Source organism: Protopterus annectens, chromosome 10.part0, assembly GCF_019279795.1.
Source record: "Protopterus annectens isolate FY-2018-M chromosome 10.part0, PAN1.0, whole genome shotgun sequence".
Taxonomy (NCBI): Eukaryota; Metazoa; Chordata; order Ceratodontiformes; family Protopteridae; genus Protopterus; species Protopterus annectens.
In genome coordinates this window covers 1,009,194,227-1,009,214,384 of record NC_056744.1, presented here as the reverse complement: position 1 = coordinate 1,009,214,384, position 20,158 = coordinate 1,009,194,227, and the positions used below count along the sequence as shown (strand labels likewise).

At 42.7% G+C, this 20,158-nt stretch overlaps 1 protein-coding gene across 1 annotated transcript in view; it reads left to right on the top strand.

Moving 5' to 3' along the window:
- Positions 1-20,158, top strand: part of HECTD3 (HECT domain E3 ubiquitin protein ligase 3) — a 1,089,315-nt gene that overhangs the window by 57,107 nt on the left and 1,012,050 nt on the right. The gene's annotated exons all lie outside the window — the stretch shown is intronic.

Genomic DNA, 20,158 nt, shown 5'->3' with positions numbered 1-20,158 from the left:
AGTTGGTGTGACAGAGCAAGATGCAGAGGATAGGAAGAAATGGAAAAAGATGATACGTTGTGGCGACCCCTAACGGGAAAAGCCGAAAGATGATAATGATAATAACTAAAACAACAGTGATTTTTAGGTGCATTTTTCTTTGACATGTGACTTGGCCTAGCTATAAAAGGAAGTGATGTATGAATAATTCCTGTTTTAATAAGAAGTCCAGTGTAACAACAGACGAAAGTGCTAATTAAACTTTTGTATCCAGTTTCACTGACCAGTATTCGTTTTCTATCCTCTAACTGTATTATTTTTTGAAACATCTCTTCCTCCGAAGTCTCATATTCAGCCAGCATTTTCTTCATTTCGACCTCTGATTTTTGCAGCTTTGTCACCTCATCTGATTATTAAACACTTCTTCCATTTTTTCCAGCCATTTGTTGTTTGTGCTGATATACTCAGTTGGTGTTTCATTTATTTTAACCAGGTTTGTGTGCAGTTGTCTTATTTCTTCCTGTATGTTATTGCAATTCACATCTGGAGGTTGTACTGCTTTTTGCTGAAGAGCTTCAAAACTTTCCCCAGTCAGTGTTTTTCCTCTCTTTTTTTGTTTCTGCTTTTTTCCCAGGTCCTCTATTTCTTTTTTCCTAGCAACCAGGCAGTGCACTTACTAGCCAGTTACTGAAACTTACCCATAAACAGAAGTCTGTTGGCCTTCTCCACTGAGTTTCTGTTTTCACACTGGGCGAGCTAGAATTAAGCTGTTATTCAATGTGCAGCCATCTTGGAAGTCCCATGTTGATGTGGGTGTTTTGAGAGTGCATTCTGGGCTGCTGAGGGTATTTTTGTTTATACCTAAGAACACCACACTTCAATGTACAGTCGTCCGCACCAACTAGGATAAGTGCTTTCATCTCGAACAAGAGACTTGTTCGAGATGAAAGCGCTTATCCTGGTTGTTTTAATACAATAAAATATTGGTGCTGTTCTATTGTTGTATATATTTTTTATTTGTTATACGCACTTTGTCTAGGAGGTCTTCATAGTTTGGAAGGGTACACTTAAGTCCCTTAGCATGTGCGAGTCAGTGCCTGCTTTGAACTGTGTGTGATGGGTGCAGCATGTATACTACTGACAACCTGACTGACATTAGGAGTGTTTTTATGCAAGTGCTTTGCCTCTAGTGACATTGTGTAAATACATCCCTCTTGTACCATATCAGTTTGTTTGAGAATTAGCATGTCAGTAGACAAGGCAATTTCTGCATTGCCTCAAGATGCCCATATCCACCAAGCTGGTAACAGAGATTATGGGAAAGTTCATATGGCAACAGGCCCTTTTTTATTGATTAAATGGTTGCAGTGAGAACATAAAGTAATGCCAGGAGTATCTAGTTTGCAGCTCTGGGGGCAGTGCTTGTCACTGCATACTGGTTGCCCTTTGTGCAGCTAGTTGGTGAAATTTCAAGGGTGCTTTTGCAGGAAAAATGGCAACTCAAGGTATCCGTCTCTATATAGGGTATTGCCAAACACTGTGCACCCTGTTGATCAAGTATGAAGTATTTTGAGAGATATTCTGAAGTTAGGTTAGACAGCAGCTAATCGAGTAGTATGTACTGAAAAGAAAGAATTAGGTTTTTCAAGAATGTTGGAGAGAGAGGATTTGCCTGATTTGGCTACATCCTGGTTACTGCCAATTGTCACAGCTTCATACTGCTGAGATAACAGTGCTCCTTTGCTTCTTCTCTTACCAGAAGCAAAACAGTAGTGCCAATCCCAAGATGAGGAGCAGGCCACAGGCTCTTTGGTGATCAACAGTCTTGTCTCCGATGATGCAGGGCTCTACAGGCTTGTTGCAGTGTTTTCCTGCTAGATGCCTTGAATAGCAGCCAGATCAGTCAGGAAGGTCCAACACACACAGACACACACACAAACTACACCAACAGATACAGTTTTGTATTCCTTTTCTCACCAAGAACAAAATATGTGCACAACTTAAAAGCTGGCAGATATGAAGCAGTTGTTGGGCTTTTTGGTGATCATCCGTCTCCAGCAAATAATGATCCTATGCTCCTTCTTTCACCAGGAGTAAAACAGAATCCCAAGATGACTACTGAGAGGCAAAATGTGGGCTCTCAAGTAATTGGTGGTCTTGGACTAGATGTTGAAGATTTTAAAGTTAAGATGGAAAAATACATTTAATATCCTAAGGGTTGCAGTGTGCACTAAGCAGTTGGTTTTCAAGGGTTTGGACACCAATTCCATCCATGAAGCTGCTACTTTGGTCCTTTGTTTATACATTTACTAAGCATTACAAATTGGATGTTGTTTCCAGGGCCAGGGCAAGTTTTGTGAGGGCTGTTCTGGATGGGTTTTAGAGGGCTCTTCTGTGCCTTCCTCCTCAGGTTTTCTCTTAAACTCTTGTAATCTTCTTTCAGTGAAGAATACTGCAACAGTGATATGGAAGGACACAGTATAGTTGTGCAAAATCTTACCGTAACAGTAGATGTCCTTCTCTTCACTGTTGCAGTATTCGGTCCCTCCCTCCCTCCTTCTCCCGTCTGTTATGGCTCTTGCCCATGTCGTTTTTTACCCTCCTGGCCAAGGGGCTGTCGATTTCTTTCCTTTCTGAACTTTTTTTCTGGATGTACATTTTCTAACTTATCCTAGGGGGGCATTTTGTTCCTCCTGGGGCAATTCATTTCTGTGCATTTGCATTTATACTTCACCTTTATGTACTAAGTAGGGAGCATACATGTGACATACAGGTCTATAAAATTGGAAGGCTTTGGTATATTGCCCGGGCATTGAAATATCTTTGGCAGGATATTCCTCAGTGAAGAATACTGCAACACTGGAGAGGGACATCTACCGTTTTGGTAAGATTTTACACAGCTGTGCTTTTTTCATGTATTACACATTGCATATATGTTTTTTGTTTCTTTATAACAACTGCCATACACTCCAACATTAAATATATTGTGCAATTCCTGTCTTCTTAAACCTCACTCCTCCTTAACGTTATTCTGCATTTATTGTTCCCACAACTTCCATTTATTTCTATGTAATTTGCTTCTTTTCTTTTCAAAAGATCTCTCTTCCAGTTCCTTTATTTTTTTTTAACAAAACTGAATACCTTTGTTACATTTTAAGATTTTTATTGCATTAGAATGTTTAATTTTGTGGAGCTTTTCTCCTCAGGGCTCCTCTACAGAGGGGTCTTGCATAGTCAAGTCTAATTATTCCAGTACCAGTAATTAAACATAAATAAATATTAACTGTCAAAGTCAGTCTCCTAGGTTAACCACTTTAGCAGACAAAGAAGTTTTGCAAATACTTGCCTATGGACCACCTTCTCTGATGAACTTTCTAATGCTGTCATCTGACTTTGACTATGAAGCCATGTTGGGGCTCAACAAATTTTTCTGCAGCCTCATCTCCAACAAATTCAGTGGTAGATGGAGACCTTTTCTCCTCCTTTCCATTCTACAGCAGGTTTTCTTTACCAATGTCCATGGTCTTGGTGCTTGTGGACTTCCATCAGAGGGATACTGAGATCAGCTTATACCGATCTTATAACTGCACAGCCCATCAAGGGGATTCTGACATCAGCATATACCAATCTTATGATTGAAGATTTGCTGGGGTTAACTGAAGTCAGATTCTTAAAACCACAGCTGTCCGCTGAGCCACAGGAGTCAGTGTCTATTTTTGGTGCCTGCTCTGTCAGTATCCATGGGCTTGTTAGACTTGACACTGGTAGTCAACATATGGTGGCCAATCTCTGCTCTAAGCATTTTGGCACAGGTGTGTGTCTGCATGGGGTGAGCCTTTCTGTTGCTGTCATTGATGCCCTCAGCATTGAGTATAATGTTGGTGTTAATGTTATCTGCATTGTAAACACCTACATTAGCCATCTTTGCATCTTCCTATATTCCAGTATGTTCTTGTCCACGTTAGTGTACTGTCTTTAAGTCACATTACATCATGATGATGCTGTGACCACATCTTGGCGCTTATAGCCCTCAAGGTAGTTTGAAAGCAAAAATGCAAGAGGAAATGCGTAAACTAAGTAATTAAATTTCCCACTCCTGATATTGAAGATGAGGAGGATGCAGATTCCACACCATCTTTCCTAAATTATCTCAAATTTGGGGAAGTCTTAGAAATGATGAGGCAACATGGGGAAACACCCATATATCCTGTCTCCTCTCCGAAAAAGACATTTAAAGAGGCATTTTAGAGTTTTAGGAAATTTCTTGGATGGTCTTGCCTTGTGAGATGTCAAATTTGATCCCAGTAATATGCGAGTCGAGACTTTTATTGTGGCATTTTGTACACAAGAAATCTGACTGGATTCCCCTGCGCCTTGAGGACAGGAACTGCTAGTGGGTGACTCTCTCAAGCTTGATTTAGCTGTTGCAGTGACAGACCTTAAAAAGGTTCTGTAGTTCACCCTAATACTCTAGGGCTATGGATTGTTTTGCAAGTGTGTTTAATCATCAGACAGAGTTGACATAATGGATAAGGCCTTCACCTCCTATTCACAAGGTTTGATCAGATGTCCGGTCAGTGCCGCTGTGGATGTTTCCAGGTCAAATTAACTCAAGAATGGAGTTGTGGGCAGCAACACAGACTCTAGATCGTGCCTGCTGGGAAATTACATTTATATAGAGCAACCATTTTGAGCATCAACTTATGTGCACAGTATCCTCCGAGATAAGCAAACGTGTATCACAGACTGTGTTCCATGTCAGGGCTAACCATTCAATTGTAAAAATTGGCTCTAAGTAATTTGGTTGTGTTGACAAATGTTGCTAAAAATGGGCATGAGCATTTGTCAGTGATAAATGGGTTGTGGACCTAGCTTACTCTAATCTATACCATGGACCCAAACTAAAGGTATGAGGGGTTTATGTGCCCTGATTTGCCAGCGTGAGTGCCCACCAAAAAGCTCAACAGCACTAGGCCAGTGAGTTACTGGCTGACCAACATCCAGTTGCCCAGCTTGGGTTACCTGGAATAGCCGTTCTGAGGGAAAACTGAACTTAAAGCCAATCAGCCTGCCAAACAGGAGCTAAGGATTGCTACACTGAGAACTGTGGAGAGAGAGAAGCTTCAGAAGACAGTGAGAGATGTCTTCAGAATTAATGGCAGTCTCATTGCAGTCTAACTCCAGTGTAAGGATAGGGCACTATTCATAATCTCTGTGTATGCCCTACAGCAGGGTTATGATACTGAGGAAAAGAGTTCATACGGGCAACCGTTGCAAGACCTACTAGATAAAGCAGGACTACATGAGTTGGTGTTAATGGGGGACTTGAATACACATTGAGACAGAATGAACAGGATGAGACACTATTACAAATGAGTGGGGTAACGGAAACGAAGAAGGAGAGGCCCATTCTAGACATCATCAGCCCACTTTTTCCCATTTTCTACATGGGTTTGGGGTGTCCTGTTAACTGTCGCCATCTCACTTGATTCAACATCACACTCCTGCCTCCTTTGACACTCATGCCTGACTTACAGATCTTCTCTCACACAATCCATCCACCTCTTTGCTGGATGTCCTCCTTTCCTCTTACTTTCTTCCTGTCTGTCCCAAATCATCTTCACCAGATTGTCTCCTGCTTTTCTGCATGTGTCTGAACCACCGTACTCTGTTCTCTTTGATCTTTTCTACAATCGGCGCTACTCTGGCTTTTGCTTTTATTTCCTCATTTCTTTATCTGTTCAACAGTGTGCATCCTACCACCTTCCTCAGGCACTTAATTTCTATCACTTCTAGTATCCTCATCTGCTCTGCCTTTATTGCCCACATTTCTGTACCATACAGTTTAACTTAATTGGCATTCTTCTGTCATAGACTATACCTGAAACTCTATGCCAGTTGGCTGCAGCCCCTCCGACTCTATCTTTGACTTCTTCATTCAGACGTCCCTTCTCCTTAACCACCCCTCGCAGATACTTGAAGCTATTAACCTGTTCCACTCTCTTCCCTTCTATCTCAGTTCTCAGCTTCTTCTCATTTCACCAATTTGTTGCCATTACCACTGTCCTATCTGTGCTTAGTTTCATCCCATGTGCCTTCAGTTTTGCATTCCATTCTCCTGTCTTTTCCTGACGTTCTTGCTCAGAGGCTGCCTGTAATGCCACATCATCTGCATGCAGCAATTTTGTTGATCTGTCCCCTCTGACCTGTTAATGTAGTCCATTGCCAATGAACAGCAGTGGGCTCAGAGTTGATCCCTGGTGAACACCCACTCCCACTGGGAACCCCTCTGAGTCCAAACACTGTTTGTTCGTACTTGAATCATTGCGTCCATGTACATAGCCTGCACTAATTCTACCAGTGTTTCTGGGACTTCAAACCACTACAGTACTGCCCAAATCAGATGTTCTTCGTCCCACATTGCTGCAGTCCTAACTATTGGGTAGTCCGCTGTCCAGTCGGCCCGAATACCAAAGTATAAGGCTGACGTCGGTCAGGGCGCATTAGACTGACGTCAGTACGTCAGGGTACTAATGCGCATGACCATATCCTCAGTCTTTTTTGCCGCATGGTCCGATGCAGAAGCAGTTTTGCGAGTGCAGGTTGGCGTTCTGAAATTTTCTGAAGTCGGAGTTTCAGACCGAATCAAAGTTGGCTAAGTACCCGTTAGAACATTTTGGTTTTTTCTTGCCTCAGTATTTAACCGGATGTCAGAAAAAGTGAATAACTGTATTTCTTGTGGGAAACAGATACCTCATAGGGATTACCATACCTTGTGTATACCTTGTTTAGGGCCTGAGCACGACGTTGTTGGATGCCGCTCTTGTGCTAGATTTAACAAACGCACTATTAAGAGACGGTTAGACTGTGCCAGGTTAGTGTTTGGAAAGCGTTGCAATTATAAAATGCCGTCGGATGCTCCGACGCCCGCTTCGTCCAAAAAGCGCAAGGACAAAACAGCAAAGCCTAGGGTTGATGAACCGGCATTTCCAAACGTCGGTTCTTTAGAAGGCTCTGTGGAGCCAGACGTTTTGCCAGGAGTTTCTTTGGAGTCTCAGGCAGAGACTTTACTGTTACAGGATGTGCCTTCTCAGGAAGTAGGCCAGGCTGAAGGGGCTTCTCAGGTAACTGTTCTTCCCTCTCTTCCCAAGGTAGTTAGAGCCTCTCCTTCTGTTTCCAAAACTTCTTTGAGAGGTAGGCCAAGTTTGGCTTCAGTGGGGGCTTCTCCTAGCACTTCAGGTTCTGTGCCTAAGAAACATATGCTTAAAATGGCAGAAGATTTGATTACTATGATTAGAGGTTCTATGCCCCCTCCTGATAAGAGGCCTAGGGTGGAACCTGAGTTTGAGAGTTTTGAACAGTGTTCAGAGGCTTCTGAGTCTTCTGCGGAAGATTTGCAAGAGTATCCTCCTTATTCTGATTCTGATGTGGATGATTCTACTCCTACAGCTTCTCCTCCTGAGGATTTCTCATTTTCAGAGACTCTGCATTCCATGAGGGAACACTTTAAATGGGAAGGCCAGGATTACTCTGATTCCAGGAAAAGGCTTAGGGAATTCTTGTTTTTACCCCAGCATAGGCCCTTAGCTATACCTCCTGTGTTGAATGTGGTGGAAGATGTTTTGCAGAGGGTTCCGTGAAGCCTGATTCTTTGCCTCCTGCTCCTGGTAAACCTGATAGGTACTATAGGGTGCCTGAAGCTCATAGGGATCTTGTTAAGAGTCCTAGGGCAGACCCGGAAACTGTTTCTCAGGGACCTAAAGGTGTTAAGGCATCTGTTGTTAAAAACCCTGTTCCCACTGATAAAGAGGCAAGGGCTTTGGATAGATGGGGAAAGAAAGTGTATACTTCTTCCACTTTAGCCATGAGGGCGTTGAATTGTCAGTTTCACATGCTAAAATATCAAAATTATCTCCTTTCACAATTGAAATCTAAGGTGGATGCTTTGGCGGAAGGTATTGAGTGTAAAGAGTTGCTGGATTTAGTTCATGTGTCTGAACAAGTGGGTAAGCATTCTTTGCAATGTGGTTTTGATGCTGTACAGGCCTCCTCGAGGGTGGCTGCCACTAGTTCTGTTCTTCGCAGGCATGCCTGGTTGAGGGATCAGAATTTCGCTGAGCATGTTAAGACAAGGATTTTGGATGCTCCTTTACAGTCTGATGTGTTGTTTGGTTCACCTGTGGAAGCAGTTTTAAAGAAAATGGAGGACAAAGCTAAGTCTATGCAAACTGTTAAAGATTTTTGCAGGTACAGCCACCAAGTTTAGTAGAAATTGGCCTACTAAGGGATGGACATATCCTGCTTATGATTCCCAGTCTAGGGGTAGGTCTAGACGTGGTAGGGGCAGAGCTCAAGGTTCTTTTAGGCCTAGAACAGGAGTTCACCTGCTCAGACTTCTGGTGAGGGCAGGGGTCAGTCCTTTCGTAAACAGACCCAATGACCTGCCTTTTCAGCTGCCAGTAGATTCTCGCCTGGCAGCTCCTTTGGGAGGAAGACTGTCTCTTTTCAAAGAAAATTGGGATTTAATTACTCAAGACAGATGGGTGTTGGATATCATTCACCACGGTTACAGGTTTTATTTCCATACATTGCCCCTTTCAAAGGCATGCCAGACGTTCCTCCTCCACAAAGGACAGAGGCTCACAAGCAAATTTCTCTGTTACTCCAAATAGGGGCCATTCAGCCAGTCCCTGTATCAGGAAGGGGCCTAGGATTTTATTCTCGCCTGTTCCTAGTACCAAAGAAGGGGAACACGTGGAGACCAATTTTGGATTTATCTATCCTCAACACTTATCTGGACATTCCAAAGTTCAAGATGTTGACGTTACAACAGCTTTTACCTCTGCTGGGCAAAGATCACTGGATGGTAACTTTAGATCTCAAGGAAGCTTACCTTCATGTGCCTATAAGACTAAGTTGCAGGAAGTATCTGCGTTTTCGAGCTGGAAATTCTCATTATCAGTTCTCTGCATTGCCCTTTGGCTTATCTACTAGAGTATTCACAAAGGTTCTGGCTCCAGTGATAGCTTACTTCAGGCTACAAGGAATTCAAATCTATCCTTACTTGGACGATTGCCTGATTCTGGCTCAAGAAAAGAAAGTCCTTCTACAGCATCTGGAATATGTTATAGCAGTGCTAAGATGCCTAGGGTATTCTGTGAACGAAATAAAGTCCAGTCTAGTACCCTCTCAAGACATGTGCTTTCTGGGTGTGAGACTGAATACAGCAGCCCAGATGGCCTTTTAACCCCGGACAAACAAAAGAGTCTATCCTTTACTTCCATCAACTATCTCATCAGTCCGTGCTGACTGCAAGGACAGTCCTTCAAGCATTAGGGTTCATGGCATCTTGTATTCTGGTGCTTCCCAATGCCAAACTGCATATGAGGAAGCTGCAATGGTATCTCAAAAATGTATGGACACAGCACTGCCAGGATTTGGACACTGTCATTCAAATAATACCTTGCCTTCAAAAGAATTTCTGTGGTGGGCTCAGGAATGTCACCTAAACAAGGGACTCTCTGTGACCCGCCAGAGGCGAGTCAGATTTTAACGACAGATGCCTCGGACATTGCTTGGGAGCTCATCTAAATGGAAAGTGGATACAAGACAAGTGGCCTGCCAGACTACAGCATCTACATATCAACTTGAAGGAGATGTTAGCAGTCCAGTTTGCATTAATGGCTTTCAAGGAGTTACTTCTTCCAGGGCAGGTGTTGATTCTAACAGACAACACAACTGTCATGTGGTACATCAACAAACAAGGGGAACACATTCTTATCCTCTATGCAGGCAAGCAATGATTTTATGGGAGACTGCGCTCAGCTTGCAACTAACTCTTCAGGCAAGGTTTCTGCCGGGAGCACTGAACTCCTTAGCAGATGTGTTAAGCAGACAAATCATGGATCCCCACGAGTGGAAACTGGATCTTCATGTATTTCAGAAATTGACAGTGTCCTGGGGAACTCCAGACATGGATCTGTTCGCTTCTCCACTAAACCACCAGCTGCCAAAGTTTTGCACAAAGGGGTTTCATCACACAGCTTGGAAAGTGGATGCTCTTTCTTTCAGTTGGAAAAATCTTCATGTGTATGCCTTTCCACCTCTGCCTCTTCTTCCAAAGGTGCTCTTAAAGGTCAGACAAGACAAGCCAAGGATGATTTTAATAGTTCCAGATTGGCCTCGGCAACACTGGTACCCACTACTAAGGAGTCTGGTAAGGAAGCCTCCATGGCCTTTACCTTTGATTCCTCATCTGTTATCTCAGAAGGACGGTCATCTGCTCAATGTCAAGCTCCACTCTCTTCATCTAACAGCCTGGCATATTCTGTTTTGACACACAGTAGGTCTCAACTTCCTCAACAAGTTTTAAATGTGATTATGGTAGCTAGAAGACCTAGTACAAGGAAAGTGTACGCAGAAAAATGGAAGAGATTTTTATTTTGGAGTACAGCAAAGAATTTGGAGATTTCTGAGCCTAATTTGAGTGTGGCTCTTCAATATCTTACTGAGTTATTGGACAAAGGTTTGTCCTTCTCTTCCATTAAGATTCATGCTGCAGCAATTTCAGCTCACTATGATTGTGACCCACCATTGTTTTCGCATCCTTTGTTCAAGCAGTTTCTTAGAGGGGCAAAGAATATAAGACCCCCACGTAGAGCTCCTACTCCTGCTTGGGATCTCAATTTTGTGTTGGAGAAACTTACTCTACAACCTTTGAGCCTGCAGCTACTGCTGAATTGAAATACTTGTCATGGAAGACTGCTTTTCTGTTGGCTATTACTTCTGCAAGAAGGGTGTCTGAGTTGCAGGCCCTTATGGCAGTAGAGCCCTTTTTGATTTTCCATAAGGATAGGGTATCATTACGTACTAATCCTTCTTTTATGCCTAAGGTGGTTTCTAGTGTGGCTTTAAACCAAACTATTCATTTGCCTACTTTTTATGCAGACCCCCAAAATAAAGGGGAAAAGATCTTGCACACTTTAGATGTGCACAGGCAATTGCGTTATTATTTGAGCAGGACTAAGGATTTTAGGCAGTCTCAGCAGCTGTTTGTTTCTTTTGCTTTGAGTTCGCAGGGCAAGCCTGTGTCAAAACAAACTATTTCTAGGTGGATTGGGTTTTGCATTGCATTTTGTTATTCCCATCATGGCAAGGAGATTCCAGCTGGGATTAGGCCTCATTCCACTAGGGCTACTGCCACTTCAACAGCATTTCTAAGGGGTGTGGCAACTAAGGATATTTTGGAGGCAGCTACTTGGAGTTCAGTGCATACTTTCTCTAAGCATTATCACCTTCCTCTGTACTCTAAGTCTAGGGCTGGTTTTGCCACAGCTATTTTGCAAGGCATGTTGTCAGCTCCTGCTTCTTTATGATTTGCCAGCCTCCCTTACCTCTGCTTTGGGATTCTACCCAATAGTTAGGACTGCAGCAATGTGGGACGAAGAACATAGTACAGTTTTGTACCTACCATAAATGTAGATGTTCGAGGATCCACATTGCTGCAGTCCTCCTTCCCTCTGTGTTTAGGGGTGGTTATGTAGGTGAGGTTATATGCTGATATTTTTGTATATATTGTACATATTTTTGGTGCAGGTATATTGGGCCTTGTCTTTTTAGGGTCTTCTGACATCTGGGGCAAGAAAAGACTGAGGATATGGCGTCGGTCATGCGCATTAGTACCCTGACGTACTGACGTCAGTCTAATGCGCCCTGACCGACGTCAGCCTTATACTTTGGTATTCGGGCCGACTGGACAGCGGACTACCCAATAGTTAGGACTGCAGCAATGTGGATCCTCGAACATCTACATTTATGGTAGGTACAAAACTGTACTTTTTCTTGGGACCGTGTCATATGCTTTCTCCAAGTCTATGAATGCCCAGTTTGACTCTTTCCTCATCTCTAGCTTCTTCTCAACTATTTGTCTCATTGCAAACATGGGTTCAGTTGTGCTGCATCCTGATCTGCTCATCTCCCAGCTTACATTTTACTACTGTGCATATCTGTTTACTAATCACTCTCTCCAGAACTTTCATGCAATGTAACAGGAGTTTGATGCCTCTGTACTTCCCACAGTTGTACCCTTAGGAGCCATTTCTCCTGTATCTCACCCAGCATCATTATCATATCTGCTGCAAGCTCATCTGAGCCTGCTGCTTTCCCTGACTTAATTTGCTGCTGCTTCTGTTCTGTTACTATGTTTAATAGTTCTTTACATGCCTATAATTTGTTATCTTACTGTGCTGTTTTCATGTTTTTTTATGATTTACTAGTATATAGTGGAGCTTTTCTCCTCGGGCCTGTGCTGAAAATGGACATGTATCCAGCCAGGCTAGCCCGGTCAACAAATGTAAAATGAAATAAATAAAATAAAATTTTCTTTAGTGCTATTCTTACTTCTAGGGTGGGTTCCTCCTTTTCTCTCATCGTAGGCTGTTTCAGGGCAGTACAGCTTCTGTGGGGTTTTCTTTATTTAGAAGGTGCTGGAAGTACGCCTGTCTGCCTTTGATGGCCTGTGGACTGGTGAACAGGTTGTTGCTGGCATCCCTTGTGAAGAATGTCTGACTCTCTTCTTCAGCTTTCTGTCTTTGCCTTGCAACCTGATATAGCTTCTTTGTTTCCCCTGCTGAGTCACTTTCCAGAAGCTGGTAGAGTGCCATCAATAGCCTGTTCTTTGCTATTGCAATTCCTTTCTTAGCCTCTCTTAGCTAACCAGTATTTGTTTCTAGCCTCGTTGGTCATTTACATCTCCCACTTTTTCCTGCGCTCCTTTCTTTCTTTTGATGACTTCCTGGACCTTCTGCATTCCACCACCAACTTTCCTTATGTACATTATTTTCATACCTGGCTTGGCCACATATCAGTTCAGTAGTCCTCACATATGCTGTTTTTGGATCTCTGCCATTCTTCTTCAACTCTACCTATTTTCTCCTCTTCTTGGGGTGCTAGGGCCTTGAGTAATTCCTTGAACTGTTGTACTTTCTCTCCAGTCAACATCCAGGTCTTCAACCTGGTCTCTGTTGATCTTAGAGCCTTCTCTGTCCACTGCTTGCAGCTAATTGTGGCAACCAGTGGTTTATGCTGTGGGCTGACTGTTTCACTGGAAGATGACTTTGCAATAATTTATTCTACCCCAGTGCCCTTTTCTTACTAGGAGGAAGTCTACCTGAGTTGCATGTTGGCCACTCTTGTATGTGTTCTTGTGATTGTCTCTCTTTCTGAACCATGTGTTGGCTGCTATCAAGCCATATGCCAGAAAGAAATCTAGAATGGCCTCTCCTTTATTCCTGTTGCCCCATCCATGTGGATATAGGCAGACCACTTGTCCTGATATGTGCATTCAAATCACCCATTATCCAATCCAATTCATGTTGTTCTGCTTTATCTAGTAGGTCCTGCAACTTCTGTCTGAATGCACTCCTTTCCTCACTATCACATCCTTGCTATGGGGCATAGGCTGAGATTATGAATACTGTCCTATCATTACACTGGCGTCTGATAGACTGACCGTCACTAATTCTGATGATATCCCTCACTGTCTTCTGAAGCCTCTCTCTTACCACAATTCCCCCACCATTTGTAGCCAGTCCTCCTGAGTAGTAGACTCTTAATCCCAAGCCAACCAAGCATTACTGTTGAAGAAAGGAGAGTGGCATTGAATCGAGAAAGATGGTGACAGTTGATTCAACCGCTTAACCCCATGTAGAAAATGGAACAAGGGGGATGATGACATTTTTCTTGAGGGTCATAGACTAAATATCGCATATGATTCCGTTTCACCAAGAGCTAGTCAGTGAAATGAACCAGTTACTAGATTAATTGCCAAATGGACCATCACAACAGAAGTTGCAGTCCTAGTAAGCAACTGCCCTCTAAACTTCAGAGCTCATTATAAGAATTATGTACAACTGTGCCCAGCAGTTATCTCCTTGGCCTCAGACCTCACTAAGAGATTAGTGTGCAGCTCTGATAAGTGTTCAGCTTGAGCTAGGGTCATCAGTATTGTCATGCTTAAATACCTGCCTATGACTTTCTGGCTTTTGCAAAGGATATCACTGTGACATTTTTGAATTTGCCCTTTCAAGATGTTGGAGTGAGGGTGAATTCACTATAGTACATTAACTCATTACATTCAAGTGACGCTTCCAGGTGCATCTGCAGCTAACTCCTACTGATGCCTCCCGGCATCAAATATTGCTTGTTCATATTTGCATAGGTAATTCCATAGGTAATTCCAAAACCATGCTATGTACAAGGCTTTAAAATATTTCATCTTAAATCTTACACAATAGCAAACTCGTGCATTAATATTTTACCTCTGTCTAGTGCAGGTAAATAGATATGAACTGTTTTATGATATTAATTTATATAGATATAATTTTCACATTTTTCTAAATATCAAAAATCAACAACCAAGTAACACAGACAGAACTCCTTAGCATCATACGAAAGCTCTCAGCTAGATGAATAAATTGCTGCTGACAGTATACGTGTAACTTGACTGGTTGCTGAGATATTGCAAGTTGTTTAAAAAATATTACTAATGTAATAGTGTTTACTGTGACTTATAAAATTCAGTTTAAGACTAGAACCTAAAGAATATTGCCATTATAAAAAGTTTGTGCTGAAGAGTCTGCCATTTATACTTCTTTCATAATTCTTATGGCTCCAGAGATATGAACATTTGCTTGAAATGTGAGGACATAATTTGATTATGTGAAAAGACTTGTGCTTCGCCCATTGGAAGTTACAGTGCAAACTTTCTGAGCTCCCTTGGAGTGAATGAGTTAAGATAGACTAATAGGTCTGAAAATATAGAGTCAGACTCATGTAGTTTCAGAGAAATACAAAATGTTCCTTTCTCAAGGAAAATATACTATCTTATGTTTGGCCAGCAAGACTGGTATATAGAATGTTCCTTTTCCAACGGAAAGATGTACATAGCCATGGAATGCTAGTTAAAGAAGCACATGCAAGTCAAGGCTTTGAAACCAAGGCTAAAGAGGTGTGAAAAGCATTACAGGGTTTTGATATTATTAGGAATTACAGCAGATATAGTTGGTGAACCTCTTTCAGACTGACATACAAAAAAGATTGAATATCCAGCATTCTAGAAAGGAAGTTAGTTTTTGGATTTGTATGTAAAAGGGTCTCCACAATGCACATACTTGAGCCTGAGTACAGAAGATGGGTCAAATAAAGACTGTTTTAGTTTATATTATTCAGGAGAATCAGACTATACATGCAGATGGTTTATCAGCACTGTTAATGAAGACAGTAGTTGGATATTGTGAACATCTAATAAATTCTTATTAACCGAACTGCAGCATTTGCAAAATTCATTCTGAAAAGTACAAAAGACTTGTCCCATAAAGGGGGGACCACAAGTTTAGGTAATTAACAGATAAAGACTTTCATTTTAGTCTCATTTCACTTGTTTCCAGTTAATTCCATAATGCTACAGTCTTATCAATTTTTTCACAAGTTATCACTATTTTTGATCTTGAATCAAATCGCACCTGGAGAACGTGCAAAATGAGGACAGGAACCTTTAGAGTTCTTTATGTAAAATTCCAGACTCCCCTACTTGCATGTTCTGGGAAGCACAGGAACTCTGTTAAGCTATAATTTCAGCATGGCCAACAACAACAAAACTGAAAATATGGAAGAAGAAGAATCCAAAGTTATCATGCTAACTTCAAAACAATGATTCTCTCTGATGGAAAGTTACCCATCAACAGCAGTAAATGTCAGAAAGATGCAGCAAGAAAAGAGTTCTTAAACCTTCTTGCAAAGATTCCTTTTAGTACCAAAGAAAATAAAGGGCCTTGGGCATGTTTTAGACTTGAGCAGTCTAAAACAATTTCATCCCCAAGGAAATCTTTTGGATGGACAAAGTACAGTTTGTTCTTCATTGTTACTTGAGGGAGACATGACATGCTCTTTGGATCCTCAAGATACCTACCTCCACATAAAGACTGTGTAGGAATCGAGGAGGTGTTTGTGCTGTCCAGGAGTAAGAGCCAGTCTGTCAATTTAGGATTCTACATTTGGTTTAACTTCAACCCACAGAATGTAAAGCAAATTTGTCTCTAGTTACACTGAAATAAAGATCGCAAGGCATGAGGGTGGCCCCATACCTTGACTGAATAATAGCCGTTCCTTTTCTGCACAAGCTGTCTTCAAGCTAGCAGTCACTGATGAGTTTGTATTGGTCTTTAAGGATCATTCTGAACTCTGCAGACTCATCTGCAGTCATATCAGCTGCTTACATTCGTAGGCTGCTGTTTGGCTGATCTTGCATGAAGAGATTGATAACTCTTGGACAGATTCTTGTCCATCTAAAAGTTGGTATGTCAAAGCATTTTGTCTCAGTTTACCACAGCCCTCTTCTGTGTGAGAATTTTAGAGTTGATAGTGGTTGTTCCAGTGGTACCCTTCATGAAATACTATGAGAGTATGCAGTGGATACTACATGTAGTCTTCACACGTCTCCGACCCAATATTACAGCAAATAAAGATATCCAGAGGCTGCAGATCTCTACTGACATGGTGGTTGTTCTTGCCTAATCTTACCTTTAGGCAGCTTATTTTAGATGCCAACCCTACTAGTGACCCTCATAATAAATGGCTTTACCCTAGAGTGGTGGAACGTTGTCAAGGACACACTTTCCAAGGTGTGTGGTCACACTCAAAGGCCTTGCTTAGACATTGGTATTCTGACAATGAGGGCAGTCTTTCTCATATTCCAGCCTTTCCAGGATGTCTAGCCTTGAGATGTGACAACATAGTAATGTTTTAGTATATCAACAAGCAAAGGAGAACCCCCTCCGATCCCTTATGTTGAGAAACAGAGTTTGGAATTGGGCTGTATAAACCAAAAATTTTCTGCTAGCAAACCACCTTCTAGGGGGAGCCAGCTTGCTAGCTCCACCTCTGCCTGCTGGAGTCACACAGGTGGCCCTTCATCCCCTTGGTAGGTCAGAAGTTATTCTGTCAATGGGAAAGACATGTTGTGGCCTCTTTGTTTCAAAAACCAATGCCAAATGCAACAGCTGTTATTCTTCCAATGGCAGAATACTTCAGGGATTCTGTCATCCAGCTATGACTTTTCAGTATTCCTTTGTTTTTTTCCCCATTTCCTCTAATGGTGACATACATCCAGGAAGTCAGAAAATCAAAGTCCAAGACTATTGTGGCTTCATTTTGTCCTTAGCATGTTTGGTTTTCATAGGTTCATAGGTTCATAGGTTCATACTAGGCTATCTGCCCAAGGGCATTTATAAGCCTAGCCCATAGTTATGTGGCTTTCCCCACCCCTTTAGTTTGAATAAAACTATGCCTATTATTTTGCTGTGCCTCTGTCAAGCAGCGACACTGAAGTAATCCCTGGGGTATATCTGCGATCTCCCATCCATTGGTCAAGATTCCTCTTGAACAAGGCCAGCGAGGTGCTCTGCCTCACATGTACCGGGATTTTGTTCCACAGCATAGGGAGTCTCTGGGTGATGAATCTGTCCCTCCAGCACGTTCTATTAATAACCGTGTCAAGGTTTAAGTCTCCCCCTTGTGGTTCTGAGGGATCTAGATTTTTTGAGGTGAAGCATATTCATCAAATCTGGGTTTGACATGGCCTTGTATGTCAGGCACAGGTCACCTCTGAGCAAGCAGTATGAGACTGAATAGAGCTGGAGTTCTTTCAGTCGGGCAGCATAAGACATATTTTTGAGACCCTTTATCCTTTTGGTGAGGAACTTTTGGGGCCTTTCCAGCTGCTGCAGGTGTCGGGTCAGATACATTCCGAATGGGGCATTGTACTCAATCATAGGTCTAATGAGTGATGAGTACAGGGGACGATGACCTCCCTTGATCTAGATGTGAATCCCTTCATGATCAGGTGGGCAATGTAGAAGGTTTTCCTAACTACTTTAGCAACATGAGTGTCAAATGAAAGGCTACTGTCAACCTGGGTCCCCAGATCCCTGATGACTTCTTCTGTGCTCAGTGGATTGCCACCTATATGGTAGCAAGGGGTAACCTTGTTTTTCCCAAGGGTATGACTATGCATTTCTTGGCGTTTAACTTTAGGCCATGGCTCTGGCACCAGTTATCCGTCTCTGTGAGGCCCTTCTGAAGGATATCTGTGTCAGATGTGTTTTCGACTATGGTGCCCAGTTTGCAGTCATCTGCAAACTTTGTCAGCCATAACCCTCCTGTGTTTGCTTGTACTTCAGAAAAGTAGATGCCGAACAAGAGTGGACCCAGGACTGAGCACTGTGGGACACCACTTGTGACAGGCTTTGAGTCTGACATGGCTCCAGCAACTCTGACCCTGTGGGTTCTGTCACTTAGCCAGTTTGCAACCCATCTTGTGATGTATGGGTTTACATTCAAGCTGATGAGTTTTTCGATGATACCTGAGTGGGGTATTGTGTCAAGGCCTTTGCCAGGTCGAGGTAGGCTGTATGGACTGCCTTTCCCTCATCAATGGCCTTGGTGACTGTCTCGAAAAGTCAACCAAGTTTAAAAGGCATGATCTGCCTTTGACAAAGCCAAACTGGGTTGGATCCAAAGTCTGCAAGTTCCCTATGTCTTTATTTATGAGTTCCATTATGATCCTCTCCATGGCTTTGCAGATAAGGCTTGTCAAGCTAATGGGATGGTAATTTCCAGGGTCAGTGGAGGCACCGCCCTTGTGAAGTGGGACCACAGTCGCCGTGCGCCACTCCTTGGGTATGTATCCTGAGGTGAGGCTAAGATTAAACAGCTGTCCTAACTGCGGGTTTAATTCCTCAATGAGTTCATGGAGCACACAGCCGGGGACACCATCCGGTCCCATGGATGCTGTGTTTTTTGCCTTGCAGTTCTCACCTGGGCGTTGGAGATGTTTGGGGGGCTACAATCCTCTGGTATAGATATCTCTCCTTTTGGGAGGGGGGGGAGAAGTTTGCACTGAACCTGTCAGCCAGTATGTTGGAAATGTGTGTAGGTTCAGTAATCTTCACATCATTTTGAACTAATTCTGAGCATATCTGGGAGTTTCCTCCTAGGTTTCTAACATAGCTAAAGAAGGCCTTATGATTGTCTTTTGAGTCCTTAGCGATTTTTCTCTCAAAATTTGCCTTGGATGATTTTATGAGAGCTCTTAGTTTTTTATTTATAATGATCAAAGGTGTCTTACCTTTCAAGGATTTTGCTCTATCTTGTAGTAGCTTCTTCCTTTTGTTGTAGAGCTTGTTTATGGCTGGGGTCCACCAGACTGGACGCTTGCCTTTGGTACAAAGAGTCTTAGTTTTGTTTGGGATTGCCTGATCCATGCAGTCCTGTAGGTGCTGGTAGAAGGCATTTGTAAGTGATTCAGCGGTTTGAGTAATGTTTACCACTGGCTCAGGGGCCTTAAAGGAGACCACACTAGTTTTTAGAAGTGTGAAGTCTGCTTTTGAGAAGTTTTTGACTGTGGTCTTTTTTATTTCAGGTGGGGGCGGGATGAGGACCTCCAGTGAGATTAGTTTATGATCTGATCTCACCAGTGAGGGGTATACTTCCAGTGTTGAACATTGTGATCCCATGTTCGTGATGATGAGATCAAGTATGTTTTCTCCTCTTGTGGGGATGGTGACTAGTTGTTCCATGGCATTTGAGTTTATGAACTCCAGGAACCTTTGGGCTAGAGTGTTTGGGCATGAGTAGTGTTCCCAGTCTATATTAGGGTAGTTGAAGTCACCTAGTATGATGGTGTTTGGAGATACATTTATCCTCCAATGTTTTCAGGAAGGCCATGTGAGGTTCCTGAGTTTGAGAGGGTGGCCTGTAACATGCTACAAATTGCAGAGCAGTCTTGCCTATGGTTAATTGCACCTGGATGGTCTCCGATGCATCAGGCGTTGCCACCAACCTTGAGGTGTGGGTGTCCTTTATGAATATGGACACCCTCCTTTCTTGGTGTTGTCCGGATTTTGGGGCTGGAACGCATGATATGAGGTGAAACCTGATAGTGCTGGGGTGCTCTCAGGAGCCTTGAACCAGGTTTCTGTCACAGCACAGACATCGATGTTCTCCATACTGAGAAGAGCCTCGAGTGCATGCATCTTGAGATTGAGACTTCTGGCATTGAGCAGCATTACCCTTAGTTTTTTTCCTTTTTGTGTTCTAGGGTGGTAGGTTTTGAATTTGAGCC